The sequence below is a fragment of the Muntiacus reevesi genome, chromosome 4 (assembly GCF_963930625.1).
Source record: "Muntiacus reevesi chromosome 4, mMunRee1.1, whole genome shotgun sequence".
NCBI lineage: Eukaryota > Metazoa > Chordata > Mammalia > Artiodactyla > Cervidae > Muntiacus > Muntiacus reevesi.
In genome coordinates this window covers 20,423,941-20,447,447 of record NC_089252.1, presented here as the reverse complement: position 1 = coordinate 20,447,447, position 23,507 = coordinate 20,423,941, and positions in this window count along the sequence as shown.

The window sequence follows — 23,507 nt, the reverse complement described above, 5'->3', positions numbered from 1 at the left end:
AGTAGTAGGCAGATTTGGTTCAAGGTCAAAGTGGGACACTTGCTCTTCCCACATACACCTCAGTGCAGAGAGAAAGGCAGATGGACAGACAGACAGACAGACAGAGATGGAGTGGCTCAAAAGGGCAGAGTCTACTTAGCAGAGTGAACACAACATAGAAACGGTGGATGGTTGGCCTGTCACGAGGCTCCAAGTCTTGCCACGGCGAAGACAGACTGGGCAACACAAATGGGAGGTATCTTTTACGTCTCAGCCACCTGGTCCTCTGGTAAAACAGGTCCCAGGAACTAACCTGGGATCTACCCAACCACAGGCACAACTTTCCCCTTAGAGGGAGACAGGGAGAGCATAGAAAAGAAGCTTGCAGGAAGGTGCAGAATCTTTCCATTCCCAACTGGAAACTACTGGAAGGCTGAGCTATCGTCTTACAAATTTATGAATGACCTCTCTGTAAAAGCAAAAACCTGACACATGCTACTTAGTAATTTTGTAGAAATGAATTTGTGACTTACATTTTAAAACTGGCTTTGACAAGCTTGAGTCAGCCAAGCGTATGATATACAGAATGGGGAGAAGTAGTCCAAAAAACATATAAGCAAGATTCCAGTCATTTCTAGGGGTGAGAGAGGCTTTTCCTGAATCACAGAAGCAAGACTAAACAAGATCAAATGATTATGGGACTCTACAGGGACCCTATGGCTTAAGCCTCTAACAACATAAAGAAGATGCTTCCAGCAATCAGACTTCAAATAGAGGAAAGGCTGCCTTGAGAAGCTGCCTGCAATTAGAGCAATACAAAGAAGACTCTGGTTCTAAGTCGGGAATTACACTCAGCTTCCCAATTTGAGTCTATGAAACTTACTTCATGTGGGATTTGAGAGGGAGATAAGAGAATGATTTGGCCAAACATTTGAAAAGCAGATTTACATTCTTAAAGTCTCATTAAAGAAAAAAAGAAATCCTATTTCTTTTCTCTTTATCCACCCTGCAGAAAATGTGTTTCAAGGACACTTACATCCCCATGTGTTTAATTATGCTATATTATCATTGGGTCTTTGGAGTCGATTATAATCAGTCTCTGGGAATATTGGGGTTTTGCATCATTATGTCGTGAAGTCATTTATATATAGGTTCAAATGAATTAAAATATAAATACTTTTTCTCTAAAAGTTCAAGGTTACTTATGACTCTGAAATTGGTAAATAGCTTTATTTATAGGGACACAGCTGACATTTGACTGAAAAAAAAATGCTGCAATGGGTTTGGCTGTGTACTTCAGTTAAAGAACAGACATTACTTCACTTTTACTTTTTTCCTAACAAAAGATTTGTTGCAAAATTAACAAATCTAAAGCAGTTCGGGGCACAAATGATAGCCTGTATATGTGTAAATATATGAACTAATAAAAGCTACCATCTGAAGCTCAAGAGAAAGCCAGCATTTGTAATTTTACAATTGGGTGAGCGCTAGTTTAATTAATGTGATGAACTTGTGAATTTAGTCAATTTAATTATAGAGGAAATAACTGCATTTTGTTTATTGCTTACTTGGTGTGATTAAAAATTTACTGGAGAAAAATCATCCATGAAAGTTATTTTAACATTTTTCTGAATGCCTCAGTGACATTTGGTGCAAAACAAAAAACAATGAACCATATCTTGTATGTAATATTCAGTTATGTTTCTTCATCACAAGCCAAGCTAGATTTGGTCAGAATCAGCCTGCTGTAAATCAGCAGCTGCTGTCATAATTCACCAGAACAAAACAAATGGTGGAAAGATTGTTTATTAAATTGAGCCCCTTCTTTATTAGTCATTTGCTACAATTTTATTTTATAGTCTCATTTCATTCTAATGCTTTCTCTGTCATAAAATGTCAATAATTTCTCTTAGTATTTCATATTAATTTGTCAAACCAAGCTCACATAATACCATAAACCTGTCCCGCCAAGATGTGGTGGGGGATGGGGAAGTCAACTCAACATACCAATATCATGGGCCAAGCATCAAGTTCAATTTCTAAAAGAGGTTATTGTGTAATTTTTAGCACCATCTATGTGACAGGCATCATGCCAGGCTAGTGATTCTGAGTAAACAGCATAGACCAGGCTCCTGGCTTTGGGAACTCACAGTCTGGTGCTGGAGACATTCACATGATGAAGCCATGGTGTAACAAAGCCGAGGAGCCACGGCGAGAAGGAGGAGGAACACCAGGATCACCAGCCTGCCACCCAAGAAAAGGCACAGCACTGAGGTGTCTTTTCAGACTTCTAGACTTGAGGGTTCTTTACCAGATTTAACTAAACTAAGAGGAACATTACATCCATTTAGATCTGCTTTATTTTGAAATGTGAAATAACATACGTGATGGCTAATTTTATGTGTCAACTGAGCCATGGGATGACTAGATAATATTAAGTACTATTCTGAATGTGTCTGTGTTTCTGGGTGGGATTATAATTTGAATGAGTAGAAGTAAAGCAGATTGCCCTCCCAGTGTGGGTGGGTCTCATCCAATCAGATTAAAGCCTGGAAGAGAACTCCATCTCTCTCTGAGCTGACACTGGCCTTCTGCCTTTGGATTCAGATGTGAACTGAAAGTTACACCATCAGCTCTCCTCCTTCAGACTTAGGCTGTAACTACTTAGCTTCCATAATCACACAAGCCAATTCCTTACAATAAACATCTTTACATATATATCCTGCTGGCTCTATTTCCCAGGGAAATTAATACACCATAACACAGTCAACCTATGAATACCCCTTATTTTCCAGTAAATATGGTGTAACTCTGCCTCCTTGGAGGGCTTCGCAACTCAAACAAGTTGAACTGATATCCTTTCTTTGACCTAAACTGGGCATACGTGTTAAGTGAAATGTGTCAAATTTTCCCGTTAGGTGAGGACTAATCCATTTCACTCCCAGAGACTCCAAAGCATTCTCCTGTGACTTCCAGCTTCAGAAATGAATACTGTCATCAGAAGAAGACAGAACCAAGGTGGCCTCTAGGACAATGATTCGGAAATGGGATGCTCAGACCACTCAGGGCCCTGTTAAGAGGGTGGATTTGGGGGGCCCTTCTGATACCTCTGGGGAACCCTATAGGGGTGACTGAACTCAGGGATCTCCCTGTGGTTGAAGCACAGTTCAGCAAGATCTCAGGACACATCCTGACAGCCATTTTCATCACTACCTTTTACAATTAATTCTAGAAACACATGTTTTCTAAATGCATCATTATTTCATTTTGCATAATCTTTTTAAAAGAATTTTCTGCCACTTCCAATCAATCTTAGCTTTTGCAGCCCTGTCAGTTCTCATGGACACCTAACACTTCTTGCTGTCTGCCATGGAATAGTTTCAGGATAGAGGTTATTTCCTTTCTTCCTTCTCAGCCCCTACTCAAGGCTCTTTCTGTTTAACTTAAAAACAAAAAACAGAAACTGGTCAAATCTGTATTTTTAGAAAATCTTCTCCTAATTGTATTAGGGCCATAGTTGTTGATCTGGTGACAGAAGAAATTCCTGATTGATTCAATGTGCTATGTCCAGATGTTCTGGCAATAAAATTGTGCCCTTGAAGTGAGAGCCTGGCCCCAGACAGAGTCCTGTGGGAAACCCCTCAATGTGGGAACATACTGCTTCACACTTGAGGGAGGTCCCATGCAATAGAGCCCTTCATGACCCCCTCCCCATCCCCACTCACTGTCCTTGCCTCCTGGGACATGCATCCCTGCCTCAGATTGGAGAGAAGGCAGTTTGCAGGCTGAGATGTTTAAGCCTTACCATCCAAGTGCCCCAGTAAAATGCATGAATGGGTTGACATGACATTATTACATAAGGTTCACAGCTTAACTTGCTGAGTCTCCTCCTTTTGGCTTCAACCCAAATGCACATCAGCTAATGAATGGATAAATAAAATATGATATATCCATACAGTGAGATATTATTTGGCCAGTAAAAGGAATTGATGAAGCTGAAAACATTACAATAAATGAAAAAAGCCAGTCACAAAATGTACTCAAAGGGCCCTGCAGAATGAAAGCATCAGAGCAACTCTGCAGTGAGGACTCTGGGGAGAAAAACTCTGAAATATAGCTCAGCAATCTGGTTCTGGGCTTCAGCCTTGAAATTTACTAGCCTGATGGCCTTAGTCAAGTTTCAAATTTTTCTAAACTTGAATTTTCTCATCAGTAAAATTAGGATAATAGTGTCGTCATTTGTGAGGACTAACTGAGACTATGTGTTCAGTGCTATGGTAGTTTATTACAGAAATGGGCCCCCAATTACTTCTTCCTGTTTCTCCACCCTTGTGGTATCCTCCCACACTGATTCTGGGATTAGCCATGTGACCTGCTTTGACTGATGGCACATTAGCAAAGATAATTTGAGCAGAGGGGCATATCATGCATTGGGACTTGCCTTTTATACCACACAAGTCTACTATGTGAAGATGCCTAAGCTAGCTTGCTAGAGATGTGTGGTTCAGCTGTCAGCCAGCCCAACCACCAGCCATGCTAGTGAAGCCATCTCACACCATCCTATCCCAGTTGACTGCCAGATGACCACAGCCATATAAGAGACTTCAGATGCAGAAGAATAAGCCAGCTGAACCCAACCCAAATTACTGACCTACATGTCAAAGACCACTAGAAACACACTTGTAGTCAGGCAAAGTTAGCTTCATTTCGAGCGCTATAGCAAGAGATAGTGTATACCAGAGGAACTAGGAAGGGGAAGCAGAAGGAGCTTATTATAGGATTTGGGTGTCTGCTAGGTGATTGGGTGTCTGCTGGGTGATTTCATAAAGCATTCAGGGAAGTTGGAGCCAGTTTTTGATTGGGTGCTTTCAGAAAATAGGGCCAGCTTTGTGACTCTTGATAAATTTTTTTTTTTTGACTCTTGATTTTTATCTATGAGGCAGGAGGATGAAAGTAGGACTACAGTTGTCAGTGGTAACTCATTATCGGCTACAAGGAGATATTTAATTACTTTTGAGTTGCAGAATGTCCTTGTCTCTGTATAGTTTCAGGCATGATCACAAAATAGTCTTGCTCTATATTATTGCATCATGGTCAAAGAATGGCCTTGTCTGAGTATTGTTTAGATGCTGTGAAAATTATTTATATACATTCAGGCCTCCTGCAGCTTCCAGCTGCAAGTTGTTGGGGTCACTCTTTACTTTTCTTATACAGAATCAAGGGCAAATAGTTGTGTTAAGCCTCTAAGTTCTGACATGGTTTTAAACCCAGAAATATATAAGTAATAAGGACGGTTTGTAATGCCTAACGTGCATATAACCCCAGATTCCTTCCAGGGTAGAAGACCCTGACTTCATGGGATTCAAGTGGAGGAAGTAAGCAGAATGTGAGGGAGTTAGCCAGGACCACCTGAGCACAAGGGACAGTGGGGACCACGGAGACCCAAGGTGGCCACGTGTATGTAGCAGACAGGGCTGGTTGAACCATCTCCTGTTTGAGCCTGGGGCTGCCTCTTTCATAGGCTGCTTCCCAGTTACAGACCATGATGTTCCATCTTTCCCAGAGTCCACTCCTGGCTGGAGGGGCATCAGGGCAAGGGCAGGTATCCTAGGACCTTTTCTCAGCTAACATCTCGCACAGGCAGTGAAAGCCTCTGATGGTCTGTGCACGATCAATCTATTCTGTTCACAGAACTTTCTGTGGGTTCAGCCATCATAAACAATATCAGAACCTACTTTATTTTTGGTAGAAAGATATACCTGCCTTTGCTCTGAGTACAGGAGGTACTGACCCATTTCAGGGACATGTGACAGGGGAGTCATAATTCTCGGTTATTGTTTCACCTCTTGAATGACCAATAACCCAAGTGAACTCTTCTGTTTTTTGACCAGGGACTTTTAGCTTAATTCACTGCTGGTCAGGCTCTGGCTGTAAATCTCCTGAGGACAGGACATGCTTCTTGCAGTTACATCTTCTCTAGCCAAAACCTTCAGTGAAGTTCAAGGGAGAAAGGAGGACAGTAAATCTTATTTTTCCCTTACAAATTCTCTATAGGTTATTCCCTACTGACAGCTTAAAAATTGACTCAAACTTAACCAACTTCTGGGAAGTAGTCTTTCACTCAGCTACCAGAATGTGTTTTTCCATTCACCCTCAAGGCCAGAGGCAGCCACCTTATCTATGAGAGTCTGTCATAGTTGGTACAGAAATATGCAGATGACTGAAAAGTAGCCATTCTTCCTGACATCAAGAAAAAATAGAAAGTACCCAGGTGGTGTGAGTGGTAAAGAACCTGCTTGCCCACGCAAGAGACCTAAGAGTCATGGGTTCAATCCCTGGGTCAGGAAGATCCCCTAGAGAAGGAAATGGCAACCCACTCCAGTATTTTTACCTGGGAAAGCCCATGGACAGAAGAGCCTGGTGGGCTGCAGTCCATGTGGTTGCAAAGGGTCAGACACAACCAAAGTGACATAGCACACACAAATCACCAGTGGGAACACTGGATATCTACGTTGGTTCAGTAGGTTCTTGAAAGCACTTGAGGAGCCCTTTCTTCATTTGAAGCTGTTGTACTGTATTTTATATGAAAATTTGCCATTCAAACCACAGGGGACTTTTGAATTTCAGTGGATACTCCTTTCCTTCCTTCTTACTGTATCAAACCAGTGACGAGCCAAACGTTGGCTAATTGCAGAGCCGGAGCACCAACTCAACCACGGAAACTGAGATCACCCACTCACGGCTGTGCAGTTTGTCAGACAGTGGCAATGTTAAGACAGGAGAAGATTCCATATTTTGAAGCCACCATCACCCAGCAATGATTCCACCCACTGCAACCCATGGTAAAAATCCACTGGCCAAATTCCTGACTCTGTACCCCTCTGGCCATCACTAATTTGTATCTGAGTGCCATGGTTTATAAAATGTGCTTCCACCCATCTCACAGGATTGCTAGGAACATAAAATGATAAGCACAGGCTCTGTGAAATGTTATAAATTTAATCTGTTACTCCATGAAGTCTCACCATAATTCTATCACAATAGGATTCATGGCAGCAGCTAAAACACATGCTTCCCACAAATAACAGGAATAGCTTGTGAGCGCCTAAAGGATAAGAATCATTTCACTCATCTGATTATCCACTGTGATCCACATCCCCTGAGGAAACATCTCTAGGACAGGCTTTGGATAGACAGATGGAACACTGAATGAGTGGATGGATGGATGGGTGAGTGGGTGGAAGATGAACAGATATGATGGATTATTGAACAGATGCATGCAGGGCCAAGATGATACACAACATGGGCATTTGGGTTGTCAAAAGATTAAAATACTTCCACTTTGGTAGGTAAATGTGTCTCCCTGAGCTCTTCAAGTGCTCCCCGTTGTCCTCATTACCTTGATGCTCCTCCTCCCACAAAGGCCCCAGTCCTTTCCACAACAGCAATTGTAAGGTTATCATCTGCCACAGAATATCATGCTGATAGGAAATCGAAGTGGTTGATGCCAGAGCCCTCAGTTAATTGTGAAACAGTTCGATCGTCCCTCTTGCTTGGATGGATGATCATTTCATTACTGGGCTAGTTTTAAGCTCCAGGACAAGGTTCTTAATAAATCCCATGAATGAGATTTTAATTTGTTGTCAGTATTTCCTAACTCATAAAGTTAGAGCCCATCATAACCTGAGGTCCTTTAAGATTTTAAATTTTGTTGTTGAATTCCTTTTCTTCACCACACTCCAAAATTTCTAAATAATGATTTGCTACATGTGGGGTGGGACTTTTCCTCAAGTAGTTATTTATTATATTAACTCACTTTCTTAATAGCTGGGTTTGGGGAATTTCTTATTAATTATTCCCCCCCCCCCCAGCTTTGCTGCTGCTGCTGCTGCTGCTAAGTCGCTTCAGTCGTGTCCAACTCTGTGCGACCCTATAGACGGCAGCCCACCAGGCTTCCCCATCCCTGGGATTCTCCAGGCAAGAACACTGGAGTGGGTTGCCATTTCCTTCTCCAATGCATGAAAGTGAAAAGTGAAAGTGAAGTCACTCAGTCTCGTCCAACTCTTAGCGACCCCGTCGACTGCGGCCTACGAGGCCCCTCTGTCCATGGGCTATGCCAGGCAAGAGTACTGCAGTAGGTTGCCATTGCCTTCTCCGGCCCCCTAGCTTTATTGAGATATAATTGACATATACCTTTGTATAAGTTTAAAGTATACAATGTGATGATTTGATACATGCATATATTGCAAATGATTGCCACAATAAGGTTAGTTAGCACCTCCACCATCTCACATGATTACCTTTTATGTGTGCTGTGAGAATATTTAAGATCTATCAGCAACTTTCAAGTATGTAACATAGTACTGTTACTATGGTTACCATGCTAGTACATTAGAGCCCCAAGACTTACTCATCTTGTAACTGGAAGCTTGTATCTTTTGACCATCTCCCATTCTCTCCCACCCCACCTTTGGCAACCACCATTTTTTACTGTTTCCATGTAAATTACTTTCTTGATAGCATGGATTTGGAGGATTTCTATTCCAAGTAGTTACTTATTATATTAACTCACTTTCTTAATAGCATAGGTTTTGGGGGGAAATGCCTCCTAATTATCGTGACCAATGGATCCCTCTGGAATAGTCCTACATTAAATTCTAGGAGAACTTGTGGCAATTGTACACTGACCTCACCAGGCAGAGCTCACGTCACGTTTTGAAAGAAGAGACGTTGGTCTCACACAGACCATGGTCCAGCTTCATTATGCTGGTGCCTCGTTATGTGGCTCTAAGCCCCGCCATGGCCTTCAGCTCCTCCACTGGGGACTGCCGCTTGGAATTCTGGGACAGCTGCCCCTCTGTCTATCACACATGGCTTTGGTGGACTGGAGCCCCCCTAACCCCACTTCACTCAGTTCCCTGCAATAGTCTTTGGGCAGTAATACTCCACACCCTCAACACACACACACACACACACACACACACATACACACACACTTCCCAGTGATGAGGTATAATCTCCAGAAGCAAAACAGTATAGCAACAGACAGGGGGGATAGTGTTTCCCACAGGTCTCTTCATCACTGTGCTGAGCACCAGCTGAGCCCTTTGGCCCATTCTTCTCTGTCCAGACCATGCCCAGGGCACAAAGGAAGGGGCTCCTTTTCATCCCTTTTCAAACAGCTAAGAGCTCTTATCAAATAGCTGAGAGATTTAGTTTGCAAGTCTGGGGCAGAGTCTTGAAATATAGGTTCTTTCCATTGGGGCAGAGTGCAGTTCTTAGGAAGGTGACCCCTCTCCCCCTCCCACCTTCCTCAAGAACTCAGAAGCAGAAGGCTCACCCTTCTCAGAGTACTGGTTTCAGGGTTGCAGGGCAGGAAAAGAACTCGCTCAGCCCCAGTTTATCTTTGCCTGGTGCATGTCACCTTCTTAAATGTGAAGGATGCATCATTCTACTATTTGGAAAAGTTTTTCTCAAAGGGAAGTTGATCTCAGAAACATAACATTTAGCATCCAGAATGTGCACTTCACAGCTGGGCCAGGCAATGAAATGGATCAGCCGCGTCTGCATTTTGAGAAGAGAAAAACAGACTGTCATCCTTCAACAGAAAGTATATGGAAGGATATTTTATAATTAGCTCCACTCCTCTGACACAAAGAATCAAAGAACTGGAATAGCTCAGTTCCCTCCATCCAAGCATCAGGAAAGAAGCCTTGTGGTAATATAGAGAAAGCCACCTTCGACAGTACCTGCCAGATTTTAAGAGGAGATTTTCTTCTTTCAACATCATTCTCCTCTCTCCTACTGCTAGACAACAGGCTGAATTTACCCTTCAAACGTAGCATATTTTTTTTTGTTTGACAAAGTATCACAACTACAGTAACACGTTAGAAGAAAGAAATAACACAGAGAGGAAAGGCTTCCCTGTTTGCTGAATGCACCAACTGCATGGGTCTCCAGGGTTACAAGGCTGATTTGCATCACACTCCTGCTCTCTTCTCCATCACCCATTCCCTCCCTGCTTCCCAGAGACCCTGTGAGACAAAGTCTCCACCCTAGCAGATGGCATTTGCACATTTCCACCCAGGACTCTCCCCTCTGCCCCATCCCCCACCCAGCTCTCGCTGCCAGCGCCTGGTTTGAGGCATTCATGTGTTTCCAGGCAGCTCATGCCCAGTGAACTGAAGCTTTGAGCCATGACCTCACCAGGAAGGACTCGCAGCCTGTCTCCCAGCCAGGCTGCTGTCATCTGGGAATAAGAACTGTGTTGGCTGCAGATGTTCACCTGACCCTCTTGTGTAAAAGCTGAGGATCTGGGGGAAGAGAGACAGTCCTAAGAGTCTGAGTGGAGGGTCTCATTACAGATGCTCAGAGCCTTTCTCATTAATAGACAACTTCTATAATCATAACATGTATAGATTTCAAAAAGAAAGAAATGAGCCTCACTTCCAAGCTGGGCAGAGGAACAGAGGAACAAGAGCCTCTTCCTTTGTCTAGGCAGTGTGGTTCCCGAAGCACTTGGTGAGAGTCAGGTCTGCCCACGAAAACAGAAATCCTTCTCGGTCTTTGAAAAGAAGAATCTGATACAGGGAATCAGTTGATGAAGCTACAGGAGTGCAGAGAAATTCAACAGAAAACAGGAGAAAAGCAGAGATTAGCCACAGCAGGAAGCCACAAACATGCCAAGGCCCATGAGACAGTTGCGAGCAGAGGGTGTAAACAGGGGCTAAAAACCAGGTCTCCTGCAGATGCTAAAACTGCAAGATGGCCCTGTGGGAGCTGGGACCAAAAGGGAGGGGCTGCCGAGCAGAAACTGGAGCCCCCCCCCTCCACTCCCCGAAGGGAACACGGGGCCGCTGCTGAGATTTGAGAGCAGAGAGGGAGGGAGGGGGATGAAAGCAATAGGCAATTTCCTCCCCTCTCTCCAGTTTTCTGCCAGGCCTCCCTTGGCAAGCCTACCAGTGGTCACTGGTAAAGAAGCCCATGACATGTATGTAGTGCCCTATGATCAAAATAGGAGCAGAGGAAAAGTTGGGGTGGATTTGAGGCGTATTTGGTGCCCAGTCTTTCCTTTCTCACTGACTGAATGACTTGGAAGTTACAGTGTTTATAGTCTAGTTACAGACTTGGAAGACCAAGAAGAAGAGCAAGAGGTTAGACGGTGATCCCACAGTATGCACCAGTATAGCCCTTCTGACACCATCGCACCCTTGGAAGTGAGACAGCAGACAGTGGGGCCCCAGGCTGAGTGGCCGAGCTTGTCTCCCGCAGACAACTCAGGGGAAAGATAAAGGCAGGAGCAAAGAGGAGCTGAGCTCTGCTTGAGTGAAAAGATAAGATGAGCACATTTTTCATTCTTGCGGTCAAGGACATCTCCCCAACTAAACATGAGCAAAAAAAAAAAAGAAAAGAAAGGTTCCTCAAAGGTCAAAAAAGGGAGAAGGCATTAGCCCATAATATGTCCTGCCAACCTCCCAGACACTCTTGTGCTGGAATCCATCTTGGCTAAAAGATGTGTGCCCACATTGGGAGGTCTCTAAGTCAGACCAAGGGTTAGTTGCTCAGTTGTGTCTGCCTCTCTGCAATGGGATCTGCAATCCCTCTGTCCATGGGATTCTCCAGGCAAGAAGATGGAGTGGGCAGCCATTCTCTTCTCCAGGGTATCCTCTCAACCCAGGGATCGAACACAGGTGTCCTGCATTACAGGCAGATATGGACACCAAGCAAGATGAAGCAAGATGATTGACTAGAGAGAATCCGGAAAACTGACCCCATATAAACAGTTTAAGCCACCCCCCAAAGCTCGTGACTCTCCCACTTCTGTATCTTTCCACACATTTTTTTTTTTTTTTTAAATAAATGCTTTAGATGTTTCACTACCTTCTCTTTGCTGAATTCTTTCTTTAAAGAAGACAAGGACCGAGGTCCTGTTTCAAGTCCACTGGCCCCTGTAGTCCAGGAGTTATGATTCCTGGTTTTCACTAGGCAGCCTGAATTTGATACCCAGTCAGGGAACTAAGATCCTGCTTCAAGCAGCCATACCCAGTGGCACCCCCACCAATATTAGAAGGAGGAACAAGAATACGCTCCAAGGTGGGGATGAAAGAAGATCCTACAATGACTCTAGGAGATCCCAGGGTGAAGGCTGAGAGGGTCATAATTAGAGTTTGCTCAGGCTGGACTCCTAAGGATGGATGGGTTCTGGGGCCTATGAGATGGTGTCATGGACAGCAGCAGAAATTTAAACCTTCAAATTCCACTAGAGGATCTGGGCTAGAGGTAGTCCATATTACAGCCAAGGGAGGGAAATTAGATGGGGGCCTCTAGCTGTGTGAAGGTGATTTTTTTAACCATATCATGGGCTTGCATTCGACAATCTATTTGTTATTTGAACCCCTAATGCTTTGCACCATAACGAAACTGTCTTCCCACTTCGTAAGGCTGGTGGCGGTTGTGCTGTTGTGAGCTGGGCTAACCTGCTGGTTATGAGTCCAGGTGGACCTGGGCCGGAGTCCAACGCCACAGCCTACAGTCCTGGCTGTGGACCTTATCTGAACATTCAGGTCTCTCCTGGAAGACGGGGCTGCTGACAGTGGGGGTGCTGACAAGAGCTGCTGTAAGGACTATGTGAGATGACAAACTTGGCAACAAAACACGCAGCACAGAGCCTGGCTCCCAGAAAGAGCTCAAACAATGGAAGCACTGGTCTGTGGGTAGGAGAACACTCACAGCCTTGCCAGGACCACCCGCCCACAGGCCCCCCGGGTGGGTCAATGAGGTCACAGCAAAGAACAGGCTCCTTGCACTGCCCTTTCAGCTGGGTGCAGACGGCAAATTGCCTTCCCAGCCTGTGGCTCCTTAGTCACAAAAATACAAATCACAGCCTGTCAAGACAATCCCAGAAGCAAATGAAATCAGAAGAATGTATGTTTTCTGGCAAAATTTACTGCTTTCAGATGCCCTTGGAAATCCTGTTATGTTGAAAAAAAGTGAAAGGCCCTCGTAGAGACAGGGAGAATCCAGAAGTAGCTTCTCACTGTCCAGGAGCCTGGGTTGGGCGCCCTGGGGTTTGGGTGGGGTGAAGGAGCAGTCAGCACGCCTGTAGTAATGGACAGATCTCTCCAAACATCTTGGTGCCCGTCTGTCCTCTGTGGGCAGCAGAGATGCGAGGAGGGCCTCGCTGGACCAGAACGCAGGGAGGGCAGAGGTGGCTTTACTGCCGGAGCGGGTTTACTACCAACTACCACGGGGCTCAGATGGTAAAGGATCTGCCGGCAATTCAGGAGACCCCAGTTCGATCCCTGGGTCAGGAAGATCCCCTGGAAAAGGGCATGGCAAACCACTCTAGTATTCTTGCCTGGAGAATTCCATAGACAGAAGAGCCTGGCAGGCTACACTCCATGGGGTCACAGACAGTTGGACACGACGAGTGACTAACACTCACACTGGGGTTGTGAGGCCTGGGGGACCAGCACACAGGAATGGAGGAGACAGGCGGGGGGGAAATGGGGCAAGAGAGGCCTGAGCTCCATGGCAAGAGCCAGGGGATGAGTCAGACAAATAGCAATAAAAGTAACAGGTGTGGGTCAGCCCTTAACTCACCCAAGTGGGTACCCAAGGCAGCCAATAAAATACACAATTTCCTCTAAGCCTCCTCTCAACATGAATGGCTCCTTGAGGAACCTACTCAGCTTCCAGTAGACTTCTCAGGCATAACTTTAGGACAGGCTTTTATTTCCTTAGAGCAGATTCACACCCCCTCAGGGTAACACACTCCCCACTGTCAAGGGGCAATCACAATAGCTCTGCGGTTCTGTCTATTGTCAAGACAATGGCCACTCAGAAAAAGAAACTACAGTTCTTGGAGGAAGGAGAAAGAGAGGACAGAGGAAAGAAAGCTCCAGAGACTCCACAGAACTCTGGCCCGGGGGAGCCAGAGCTTCAGCTAACGGGCAGAGGTGGGACCACAAGAGTGTTCTGGAGACAGTAGGTCTGTGTCTGCAGGGCTCCACTGGGAGGTATTTCTGTCACTGAGCCAGCTAATTCACGTTTTATCAGTATTCATTTTGCTGAATTTGGGGGGAAGAATCTGAGCTTCATCTGACTGAATCAACAATCATACGGTGACCCCCAGGCATTCTCAGTGAGGTGGGACCATGGTGGCTCAGCGGTGGGGGTGGGAGGGGGCGGGAATCTGGGGAACAATCCGTTATGACAGGCCTCACGGGCCAGACTGATTCAGTGAGTGCTGATAAAAATTCTTTGCTTGACCAAACTTTAGTCAGGCTCCTGAACTTTCTCCAAGCCCATCTCTGCGCTTCCTTCTAAAATACAGCTTTAGCAAGAGACACCCTCAACCTTGAGATCCGATCAGGTTCCTCATCCCCCTGATTTCCCAGGTGCCGTCTGATCACCCTGGCCTGCCTTCAGCAAGAATCCTGTTAGGCTGGTTTAGTCTGAGTCCCCTCTTACCCCTGATGTTTCCTCTTAATAATTTTCCAGGCACTGCCTCCCACTTTGCTCTTTGGCTGTAAGTTCCCACTTCTAAGTCAAAGTGTTAGTCACTCAGTCAAGTCTGACCCTTTGCAACCCCACGGACTGTAGCCCACCAGCCTCCTCTATCCATGGGATTTCCCAGGCAAGAATACCGGAGTGGATGCCTGGAGAAGGGATCTTCCTGACTCAGGGATTGAAACTGGGTCTCCTGCATTGGAGGCAGATTCTTTACTGCCTGAGCTACTGGGGAAGCCCTGAATTCCCACTTGCCTGTGCTGTATTCAGAGTTAAGTCCAACCTCTTTTCCACTGCAGAATCCCATTCCAGTGGTCCCTATGCCTATCGTCATGCATGTGCATATCTGCTCAGTCGCTAAGTCACGTCCAGCTCTTTGCAACCCCATGGACTGCAGCCCACTGGACTTCTCTGTCCATGGGATTTTCCAGGCAAGAATACTGGAGGAGGTTGCCATTTCCTTTTCCAGGGGATCTTCCTAACTCAGGGATCAAAGCCATGTGTCCTGTACTGGTAGGCGGATTCTTCACCGCTGATGGAAGCTATCTATCATCATGGTCCCAAATGACAGTTGCTTTACCATCTTTAACAAATATCATGAAGAATTTTTTCTTTATCAGGACCACCAGCCTCCCACTCCTACCCCACTTGTAATCACCACCACCCAAACATAAGCATTTCCCTCCCCTCTGGCCACACCTGTGGGTTTGATAGGAGGGCCCCAGTTTGATGCTGGGCTCTCAGATGAAGGCACTTCTCCGTCTCTGCCCCAGTGCTTCAGAGTTCTTATAGTGGTGCCGCTGCAGTGAACGTGTCTCTGCAAATTGAGGTCTGTCCCTGAAATATATTCTATACCATACAAACACTAAAGGTGGTAACAGACATACATTAAAATAAAATATAAACATATGCTTTAACTTATGTGCGAAGTAAAATCGAATGCTTAATATACAAGCTGTCAGGCTTCCCAGGTGGTGCTAGTGGCTTAAAAAAAAAAAACAAACCCTGCCTGCCAATGTAGGAGACTAAGAGACATAGGTTCGATGCCTGGGTCAGGAAGATCCCCTAGAGTAGGAAATGGCAACCCACTCCAGTATTCCTGCCTGCAGAATCCCATGGACAGAGGAACCCGGCCGGCTATAGTCCATAGGGTTGCACAGGGTAGGAAGCCTCTTGGCACTCACACACGCATACAAGCTGTGGTGAATATCATCCTAGGCAGATTTTTTGCCTAGAACAAGCTGGCTGACACTACTCTATTTTTTTTAAACTTTAAAGGTAATATATAAAAGCATTTCTTCACTTCTTCCTCATTGCCTTCTTGTCAGTTCAATCTTAAAGCCAACAACCGGGGCAGAGCAAGGTGGGAGGAAGTCATGGTGGCTCAGGGCAGCGTCCGAGAGCCCGGTTGGGGCGGGGAGGATGTCTGGTTGGGAGCACAGCACGGCACGGGTTTTCTGAGCCCAGGTGAGAAGGGGAGGGCGTCAGAGGGAAGTCAGAGGGGGGAGACCAGCTACATACATACATAGATATTAAGGGAAATGGAATTCAGGTCTCTCACTGACAGAAAAGTAAGTTACAAATAAGGGAGAAGAAAATAACATGAATCCTGTGGTGCTGAAATTTATAGTGTCAGCGTGAACTGATTTTGTCATATATGTATATGAATAAAGACAGAGAGAAAGATAGATGCGAATGTTTGTATGCGCGTACATAAAGGTAGATACACACATTCCCTACCTCTGGCCACACCTGGAAGCAGTGGCACCCCAAAAGCAATGAGCACACTTAGCTCCCAGATCTCAGCTTTTAAATAGCACTCCCAACTGAAGAAACCAGGGCTCTTTAGAGTAATGCCTGATTCCAGAGCTGGGACAGGGAACCTACAAGATGAGTCAGGATATCTGATTGTGCCAGATAGTAGGAGAGTGCTCAAAGAACAATAATACAGTTGTCGTTTAGTCGTGTACGAGTCTCTGCAACCCCATGGACTGTAGCCCACCAGGCTCCTCTGTCCATTGAATTCTCCAGGTAAGAACACTGGAGTGGGCTGCCATTTCCTTCTCCAGGGGATCTCCCCAACCCAGGGATAGAACCCAGGTCTCCTACATTGCAGGCAGATTCTTTACCTCTGAGACACCAAGGATTCCCTTCAAAGAACAATAAGGATATGTCAAAAGGACTTTGGCTTATAGGCCAAATCTGAGACAATTTAAGCGTTAAAATAGATGATAGTTGCTACCAATGCCTATAGTTGAACCAGTTGGTTTTATTACTCATTACAGTGATGGTGAATACACACCATAAGTAACCATGTGTGTGTGCTAAGTCACTTCAGTCGTGTCCGACTCTGTGTGACCCTATGGACTGTAGCCTGCCAGGTTCCTCTGTCCACAGGATTCTCCAGGCAAGAATACTGGAGTGGGTTGCCATTTCCTTCTCCAGGGGATCTCCCCAACCCAGGGATCAAACCCATGTCTCTTATGTCTCCTGCATTGGCAGGCGGGTTCTTTATCACTAGTGCCACCCAGGAAGCCTATAACTAACCATAGGGTTTCTCAATAAGAGGATGTCAGAAGAAATGACTACAGGAGCTAGCTTTTGTTTTGGAGGGCTTGGGAAGTGTCCAAGAACATGGGATTCACTCTGGATCACACACTGTCAGGAAGTGGAGCCGTTTCTATGATTGGTACCTGAACAACTGTTTCCATAGGGAGGACAGACTAGAGTGGGGATAAGGTTGTAATGGCCAAAAAGCAGCAACCACTTATATGAGCTGGGAGAGAGGGATATTTGGTATTTTCATGGGTTGCATTTTGTTCTTATCTGTGCCTAGATAAAATTATGAAGTGGCCTTGTTTTGTCCTAATTTGCTATGGTCTCAAAGTGGCCTTGTCTGATACTGGTGCTCTGTGATGATTAGTGTCCAACAGAAGAGGATACACAGCCTAGCTGTAAGCACCAGGCCAGCTTTACAGTGACACCCGCTGTAACCATCAGACTAGTTCTCAGCACTCAGGAACTCCATTTTCATTCTCAGATATAATGACATAACTTATGGGACAAAATAGGGCTCTGTGAATCCATATAGATATAAAGTAACTGACTAATTAACTAAATTAGGATAATGATGAAAAATTTTTTTACAATAATAGACTCTGTTTTAGAGCAGCTTGAGGTTTATAGGAAAACTGAACAGAAAGTTATACAGTTCCCATGTATTTCACACACATACACAGAGCTTTCCCTATTCTGAACATCTTGTAATGGTGTGGTACAATTTATAAGACAATATGACTCATAAACCAGAGTCTATAGCTTAGAGTTCACTCTATGTGTTGTATACTCTATGGGCTTTGACAAATATGCAATAAATGTATCCACCATTACAATATCAAACAGAATAGCCTTACTGCCCTAAAAATCCTGTGTTTCTTCTATTCTTCCCTCTTTTCCTTATTCTGAACCTTGGCAACCAACTGGTCTTTTCACTGTCTCCCTAGTTTTGCCTTTTCCAGAATGTCATCTAGTTAGAATCATATAACATATATTCTTCTCAGACTGGCTTCTTTTACTGAATGATATGAATTTATGGGGGCTTCCCTGGGTTGGGAAGATTGGCTGGAGAAGGAAAAGGCAACCCACTCCAGTCAAAGTGAAAGTTGCTCAGTCATGTCTGACTCTTTGTGACCCCATGGACTATACAGTCCATAGAATTCTCCAGGCCAGAATACTGAACTGGGTAGCTGTTTCCTTCTCCATGGGATATTCCCAACTGAGAGACTGAACCCAGGTCTCCCGTATTGCAGGTAGATTCTTTACCAGCTGAGCTACAAGGGAAGCCCAAGAATAGTGGAGTAGATAGCCTATCCCTTTTCCAGCAGATCTTCCCAACCCAGGAATCAAACCAGAGTCTCCTGCATTGCAGGTAGATTCTTTACCAACTGAGCTATCAGGGAAGCCCACCCACTCCAGTATTCTTGCCTAAAAAACTCATGGGCAAAAGAGCCAGGTGGGCTACAGTCCACAGGGTTGCAAAGAGTAGAGTCAAGTCAGACATGCATTTGTTTCCTCTGTGCCTTTTTATGAATTGGTAGCTAATTTATTTCTATTGCTGAATAATAGCCCATTGTCAGAATATATCATTTATTTATACTTCACTTCTTAAAGGATATCTTGGTTGCTTCCAATTTTGGGCAATTGTGAATAAAGCTGCTCTAAGTATGGGCAGATTTCTATATGGATATGTTTTCAGCTCATTTGGGTAAATATCAAGGAGTGCAATCACTGGATCATATATATGGTCAGCCTATGTTCAGTTTCATAAGAAACTGCCAGACTGTCTTCTAAAGTGGTTGTACCACTTCGCATTCCTACTAGCAAAGAATAAGACACGATAATTGCATGCATTGTGATATTCTGGAAGGGATCTTGGAACAGAAAAAGAACATTAGGAAAATACCCAGGGAATCTGACTAAAGTATGGACTCTAATAAAGCATCAGTACTGATGCATTTCCAGCTTGTGCTTCTTCCAGCCCAGCATTTCTCATGATGTACTCTGCATATAAGTTAAATAAGCAGGGTGACAATGTACAGCCTTGACATACTCCTTTTCCTATTTGAAACCAGTCTGTTGTTCCATGTCCAGTTCTAACTGTTGCTTCCTGACCTGCATACAGGTTTCTCAAGAGGCAGGTCAGGTGGTCTGGTATTCCCATCTCTTGAAGAATTTTCCACAGTTTATTGTGATCCACACAGTCAAAGGCTTTATCAGGACAGAAATCAGGTATGCAGATGACACCACCCTTATGGCAGAAAGTGAAGAGAAACTAAAAAGCTTCTTGATAAAAGTGAAAGAGGAGAGTGAAAAAGTTGGCTTAATGCACAACATTCAGAAAACTAAGATCATGGCATCTGGTCCCATCACTTCATGGGAAATAGATGGGGAAACAGTGGAAACAGTGTCAGACTTTATTTTGGGGGGCTCTGAAATCACAGCAGATGGTGATTGCCGCCATGAAATTAAAAGACGCTTACTCCTTGGAAGGAAAGTTATGACCAACTTAGATAGCATATTAAAAAGCAGGGACAAAAAAGAAAAAAAAAAAAGCAGGGACATTACTTTTCCAACAAAGGTCCGCCTAGTCAAGGCTATGGTTTTTCCAGTGGTCATGTATGGATGTGAGAGTTGGACTGTGAAGAAAGTTGAGCACTGAAGAATTGATGCTTTTGAACTGTGGTGTTGGAGAAGACTCTTGAGAGTCCCTTGGACTGCAAGGAGATCCAACCAGTCCATCCTAAAGGAGATCAGTCCTGGGTGTTCATTGGAAGGACTGATGCTGAAGCTGAAACTCCAATACTTTGGCCACCTCATGTGAAGAGCTGACTCATTGGAAAAGACCCTGATGCTCGGAGGGGTTGGGGGCAGGAGAAGAAGGGGACGACAGAGGATGAGATGGCTGTATGGCATCACTGACTTGATGGACATGAGTTTTAGTAAACTCTGGGAGTTGGTGATGGACAGCGAGGCCTGGCCTGCTGTGATTCATGGGGTCACAAAGAGTCAGACAGGACTGAGCAACTGAACTGAACTGACTGATGCACTGGTTGTAACAAATGTATCAGAGTGGTATAAGATGTTAAAATAGGGAAAACTCAGTACACTGAATTCTTATACTATTTTTGAAAAAAATTTTTTTGTAAATCTAAAACAGTTCTAAAATAAAAAGTCTATTTAAATATTTTAAAAGAAATGTCAGAATTATCACCATTTCGAAATACCCCAGTGAATGAATACAGGCATTGAGCACCAGTTACTGCCATGATCACAAAAAGAAAGACAACCAGACCTTATGTGTTTTCTGCTGTCATGCTGAAAGAATTAAACCTGAATCTAGTCCAATTTCTACCTCTGACTGTCAATTTGTAAGAAATGCAGAAGACAGAGGAACATGTTGCTTTGTACCATAACCAACAGAATTCATTATCACCTATCAACAGTGAAAGAAAACTCCAAAATGAAAAACTAGAAAAGGGAATGTAGCAACACACCAAAAAGAATAATGATAATATTAATACCCCACCGTCACCAGCTATTTTTAAAGACTAAAAAGAAAGAAGAGGTTTTAAAAAAAAGAGGAGCTAAAATTAATTTCATTTGGAGATGATATAGATGTATCCCTGAAAACACCAATATAATCAACTAAAACTATCAGAAATAAGAGAATTTAGCAAACTAGTTAAAAAACTTAAAATGATTGCTTTCCTACATGCAACAATAATTAGCAAGAAAACAGAACAAAAGATTCTATTTCAAAATGACATGAAACAACAGAAAAGTTGCTAAGAATAAGATTAAAAATGTGCAGTATGTAGAAGAATTTTAAACTCTATTGACAAAACTGAAAGGACAATTAAATAAATAAAATAATTTTTTACAAGATGAGAAAATCTACCACATAAAAGTGTCAATTCCTCCTAATTTTATCTATAAGTTTAATGTGACCTCAATAAAAATAGCATCAGATCAACATCTAAATAATAGGAATTTCAGAAAGAGCAAAGAAAATGGTAGGGGGAAAATTATCAAAGAAAAATACAATTTCTTGAGCAAAGCATTCCAGATTGAAAGGTCCTTTTGAATTCTTAGTACAAAAAATAGAGAGAAACAAGACCTACACTAAATCATATGATTAAGAAATTACAGAACAAAAGCAAATAATAAAAAGGAAACTAAAAAAAAAAAAAAAAAAAAAAAAGGAAGCTCTTAAAAACTAACGGAAAGGGAGAAAAATAGACTTTAAACAACCCAGGACTCACAGAAACATCAGACCTCTCAGAAACCAACCTTACTGTGCTTTAGAAAACTCACAGTGGAGAAACCCATTCACAGTTCTGAGGAAGAAGAATTTCTATCTTATAATTCATATCCAGCTGAGGTACCACTTATGTCTGGGGGGAAAAAGTGACTCTTTGTTATTGATTTCCTCATTAAAAAAACCCAAAAAACCTATTTATTGTGTAAAAGTTTAAACATATTTAAAAGTAGAGATGACAACAATATAATAAATTCCCATCTACCTAACAACCAGATTCAATAATGATCAGATCATGGTCAATCTTGCTTCATTGATACCCTAACCACACTTCCCCCTCCTATTCTATCAGTTAGTCACCAGTTGCATCTGACTTTTTGCGACCCCATCGACTATAGCCTGCCAGGTTCCTCTGTCCACGAAATTCTCCAGGCAAGAATACTGGAATGGGTTACCATTCCCTTCTCCAGGGGATCTTTCCGACCCAGGGACTGAATCCAGGTCTCCTGCATTGCAGCAGATTCTTTATTATCTGAGTTACCAGGGAAGCTTATCAGTGCACCTCTCTAAAAGATAAGGACTTCAAAATATAAGAATAACTTACATCTAAAATAAAATTGAACAATATCATCAGAATCCAAAGTTCAAATTTCCAATTGCTTCATAGATGTCATGAACTTTTTAGAAATATAGTTGGTTTAAATCAGGATCCATGTAAGATCCACACATTGTAAACTTTCTTTTAAATATTTTAATCTGTTGTTTTCTCCTCTACTTTCTTTACAAATTATTTTCTTGCAAATGCTTTTTTCCCTCTTGAAATTTATTTCTTGAAAAAACTGGTTGTATGACCTGTTTTTTTTATGTTGCCCATGTTCTAGATTCATTTTGCTGACTGCATCTCTATGATGTCAATAATCTCTCCGTCCTCTCTATTTCCTGAATATTGGTGTTGGGAGAGGGTGTAAGTTCCTTGGTTCTGTCTTGCCACAGCAAAGATTTGAAACGGCAGACCAGTGTTACAGCTCAATTACAACTCAGTTTTATTCGGCAAGCAAAGGATAGTACACCCTTGAGGCATGAGGGCAGGCCGACCACAAAGGAGAGGCCTTAATCCTTCTTGGCTCCTCTTTTTAAATGTTTGTCTTCTCCCCTGAGCCTGCCCCGCATAAATTGGGCTAGCCAGGAGGGCTGTTTGTTTCACCGGAGGTTCTCACCCGGTCCTTGATTTTCTTTTGTTCCATTTTCACAGGTTTCTGCCTTTCTTTGTCTTCTAGCCACTGCCCTTTTGGACTCCCTTTTTCCTATTCTAACTACTTAACATTGGTATTTGGACCTAGAGAAGAACAAGGACTTTATTTGACATGCTTTCCCAGGAAGACAATGAAGATGGGTTCCACTGAATATAAAGGTAGACCAAAGACCTGGGATCCAGCTCAGGAGAGAGATAAGGACACAGACGACACAGGGTCAGACATGACTGAGCAGACATGCAATAATGCAAACACTGAATACTGATTTAATTTAAAAGAGCAATAAAACTCTACTGAGAGGAGGAGGGAAGAAAAGAGGCTTCAAGGAGAGTCTGATCTTACATTTGCCAGAAGTGGCCCCTCACAGTACTTATGACTAGAATGAGATAGAATTCAGCAAAGATTTTACTCCTGTTTTTCATTTTCATTGATGTAAGTACTCTTATTCATATCAATAAGTAAATAGGAATGGGAGGAGATTGGTTACAGCAATTCATTCAATGCTCTGAACTCCTTCCGACTTCATATCAAAACTCACAAAGGAATATATCATCAAATAACAAACTTAAAACTTTAAAAAAATTTTCTATGACAGTAATATTCCAAATACTTAAATATTTCTTAAACTTGAACATTTCTGAATTGGATTACGATTACAATGATGAATAGTATGTATTTTATCCAAATGACAAATCATACTATGCATTATAAATTTTCATAAGCAATTATTAAACATAGAAGAATTAAGACATGCACTTCCAAATGTTATTTTCCATTATTTTCTTTCAGAAAAATTGAAGAAGGCATTATGGTCACAGGAAAATTTTTTAAGTTTTTAATTGCAGTTATCATACATATCCTTTGTTACAAAAAAAGGACTTTAAAAAAAAAAGAAGTGTTTGGTGATGAATGAAGCTTAAGTCCTTTATAATAGGATAAAGTTTTTG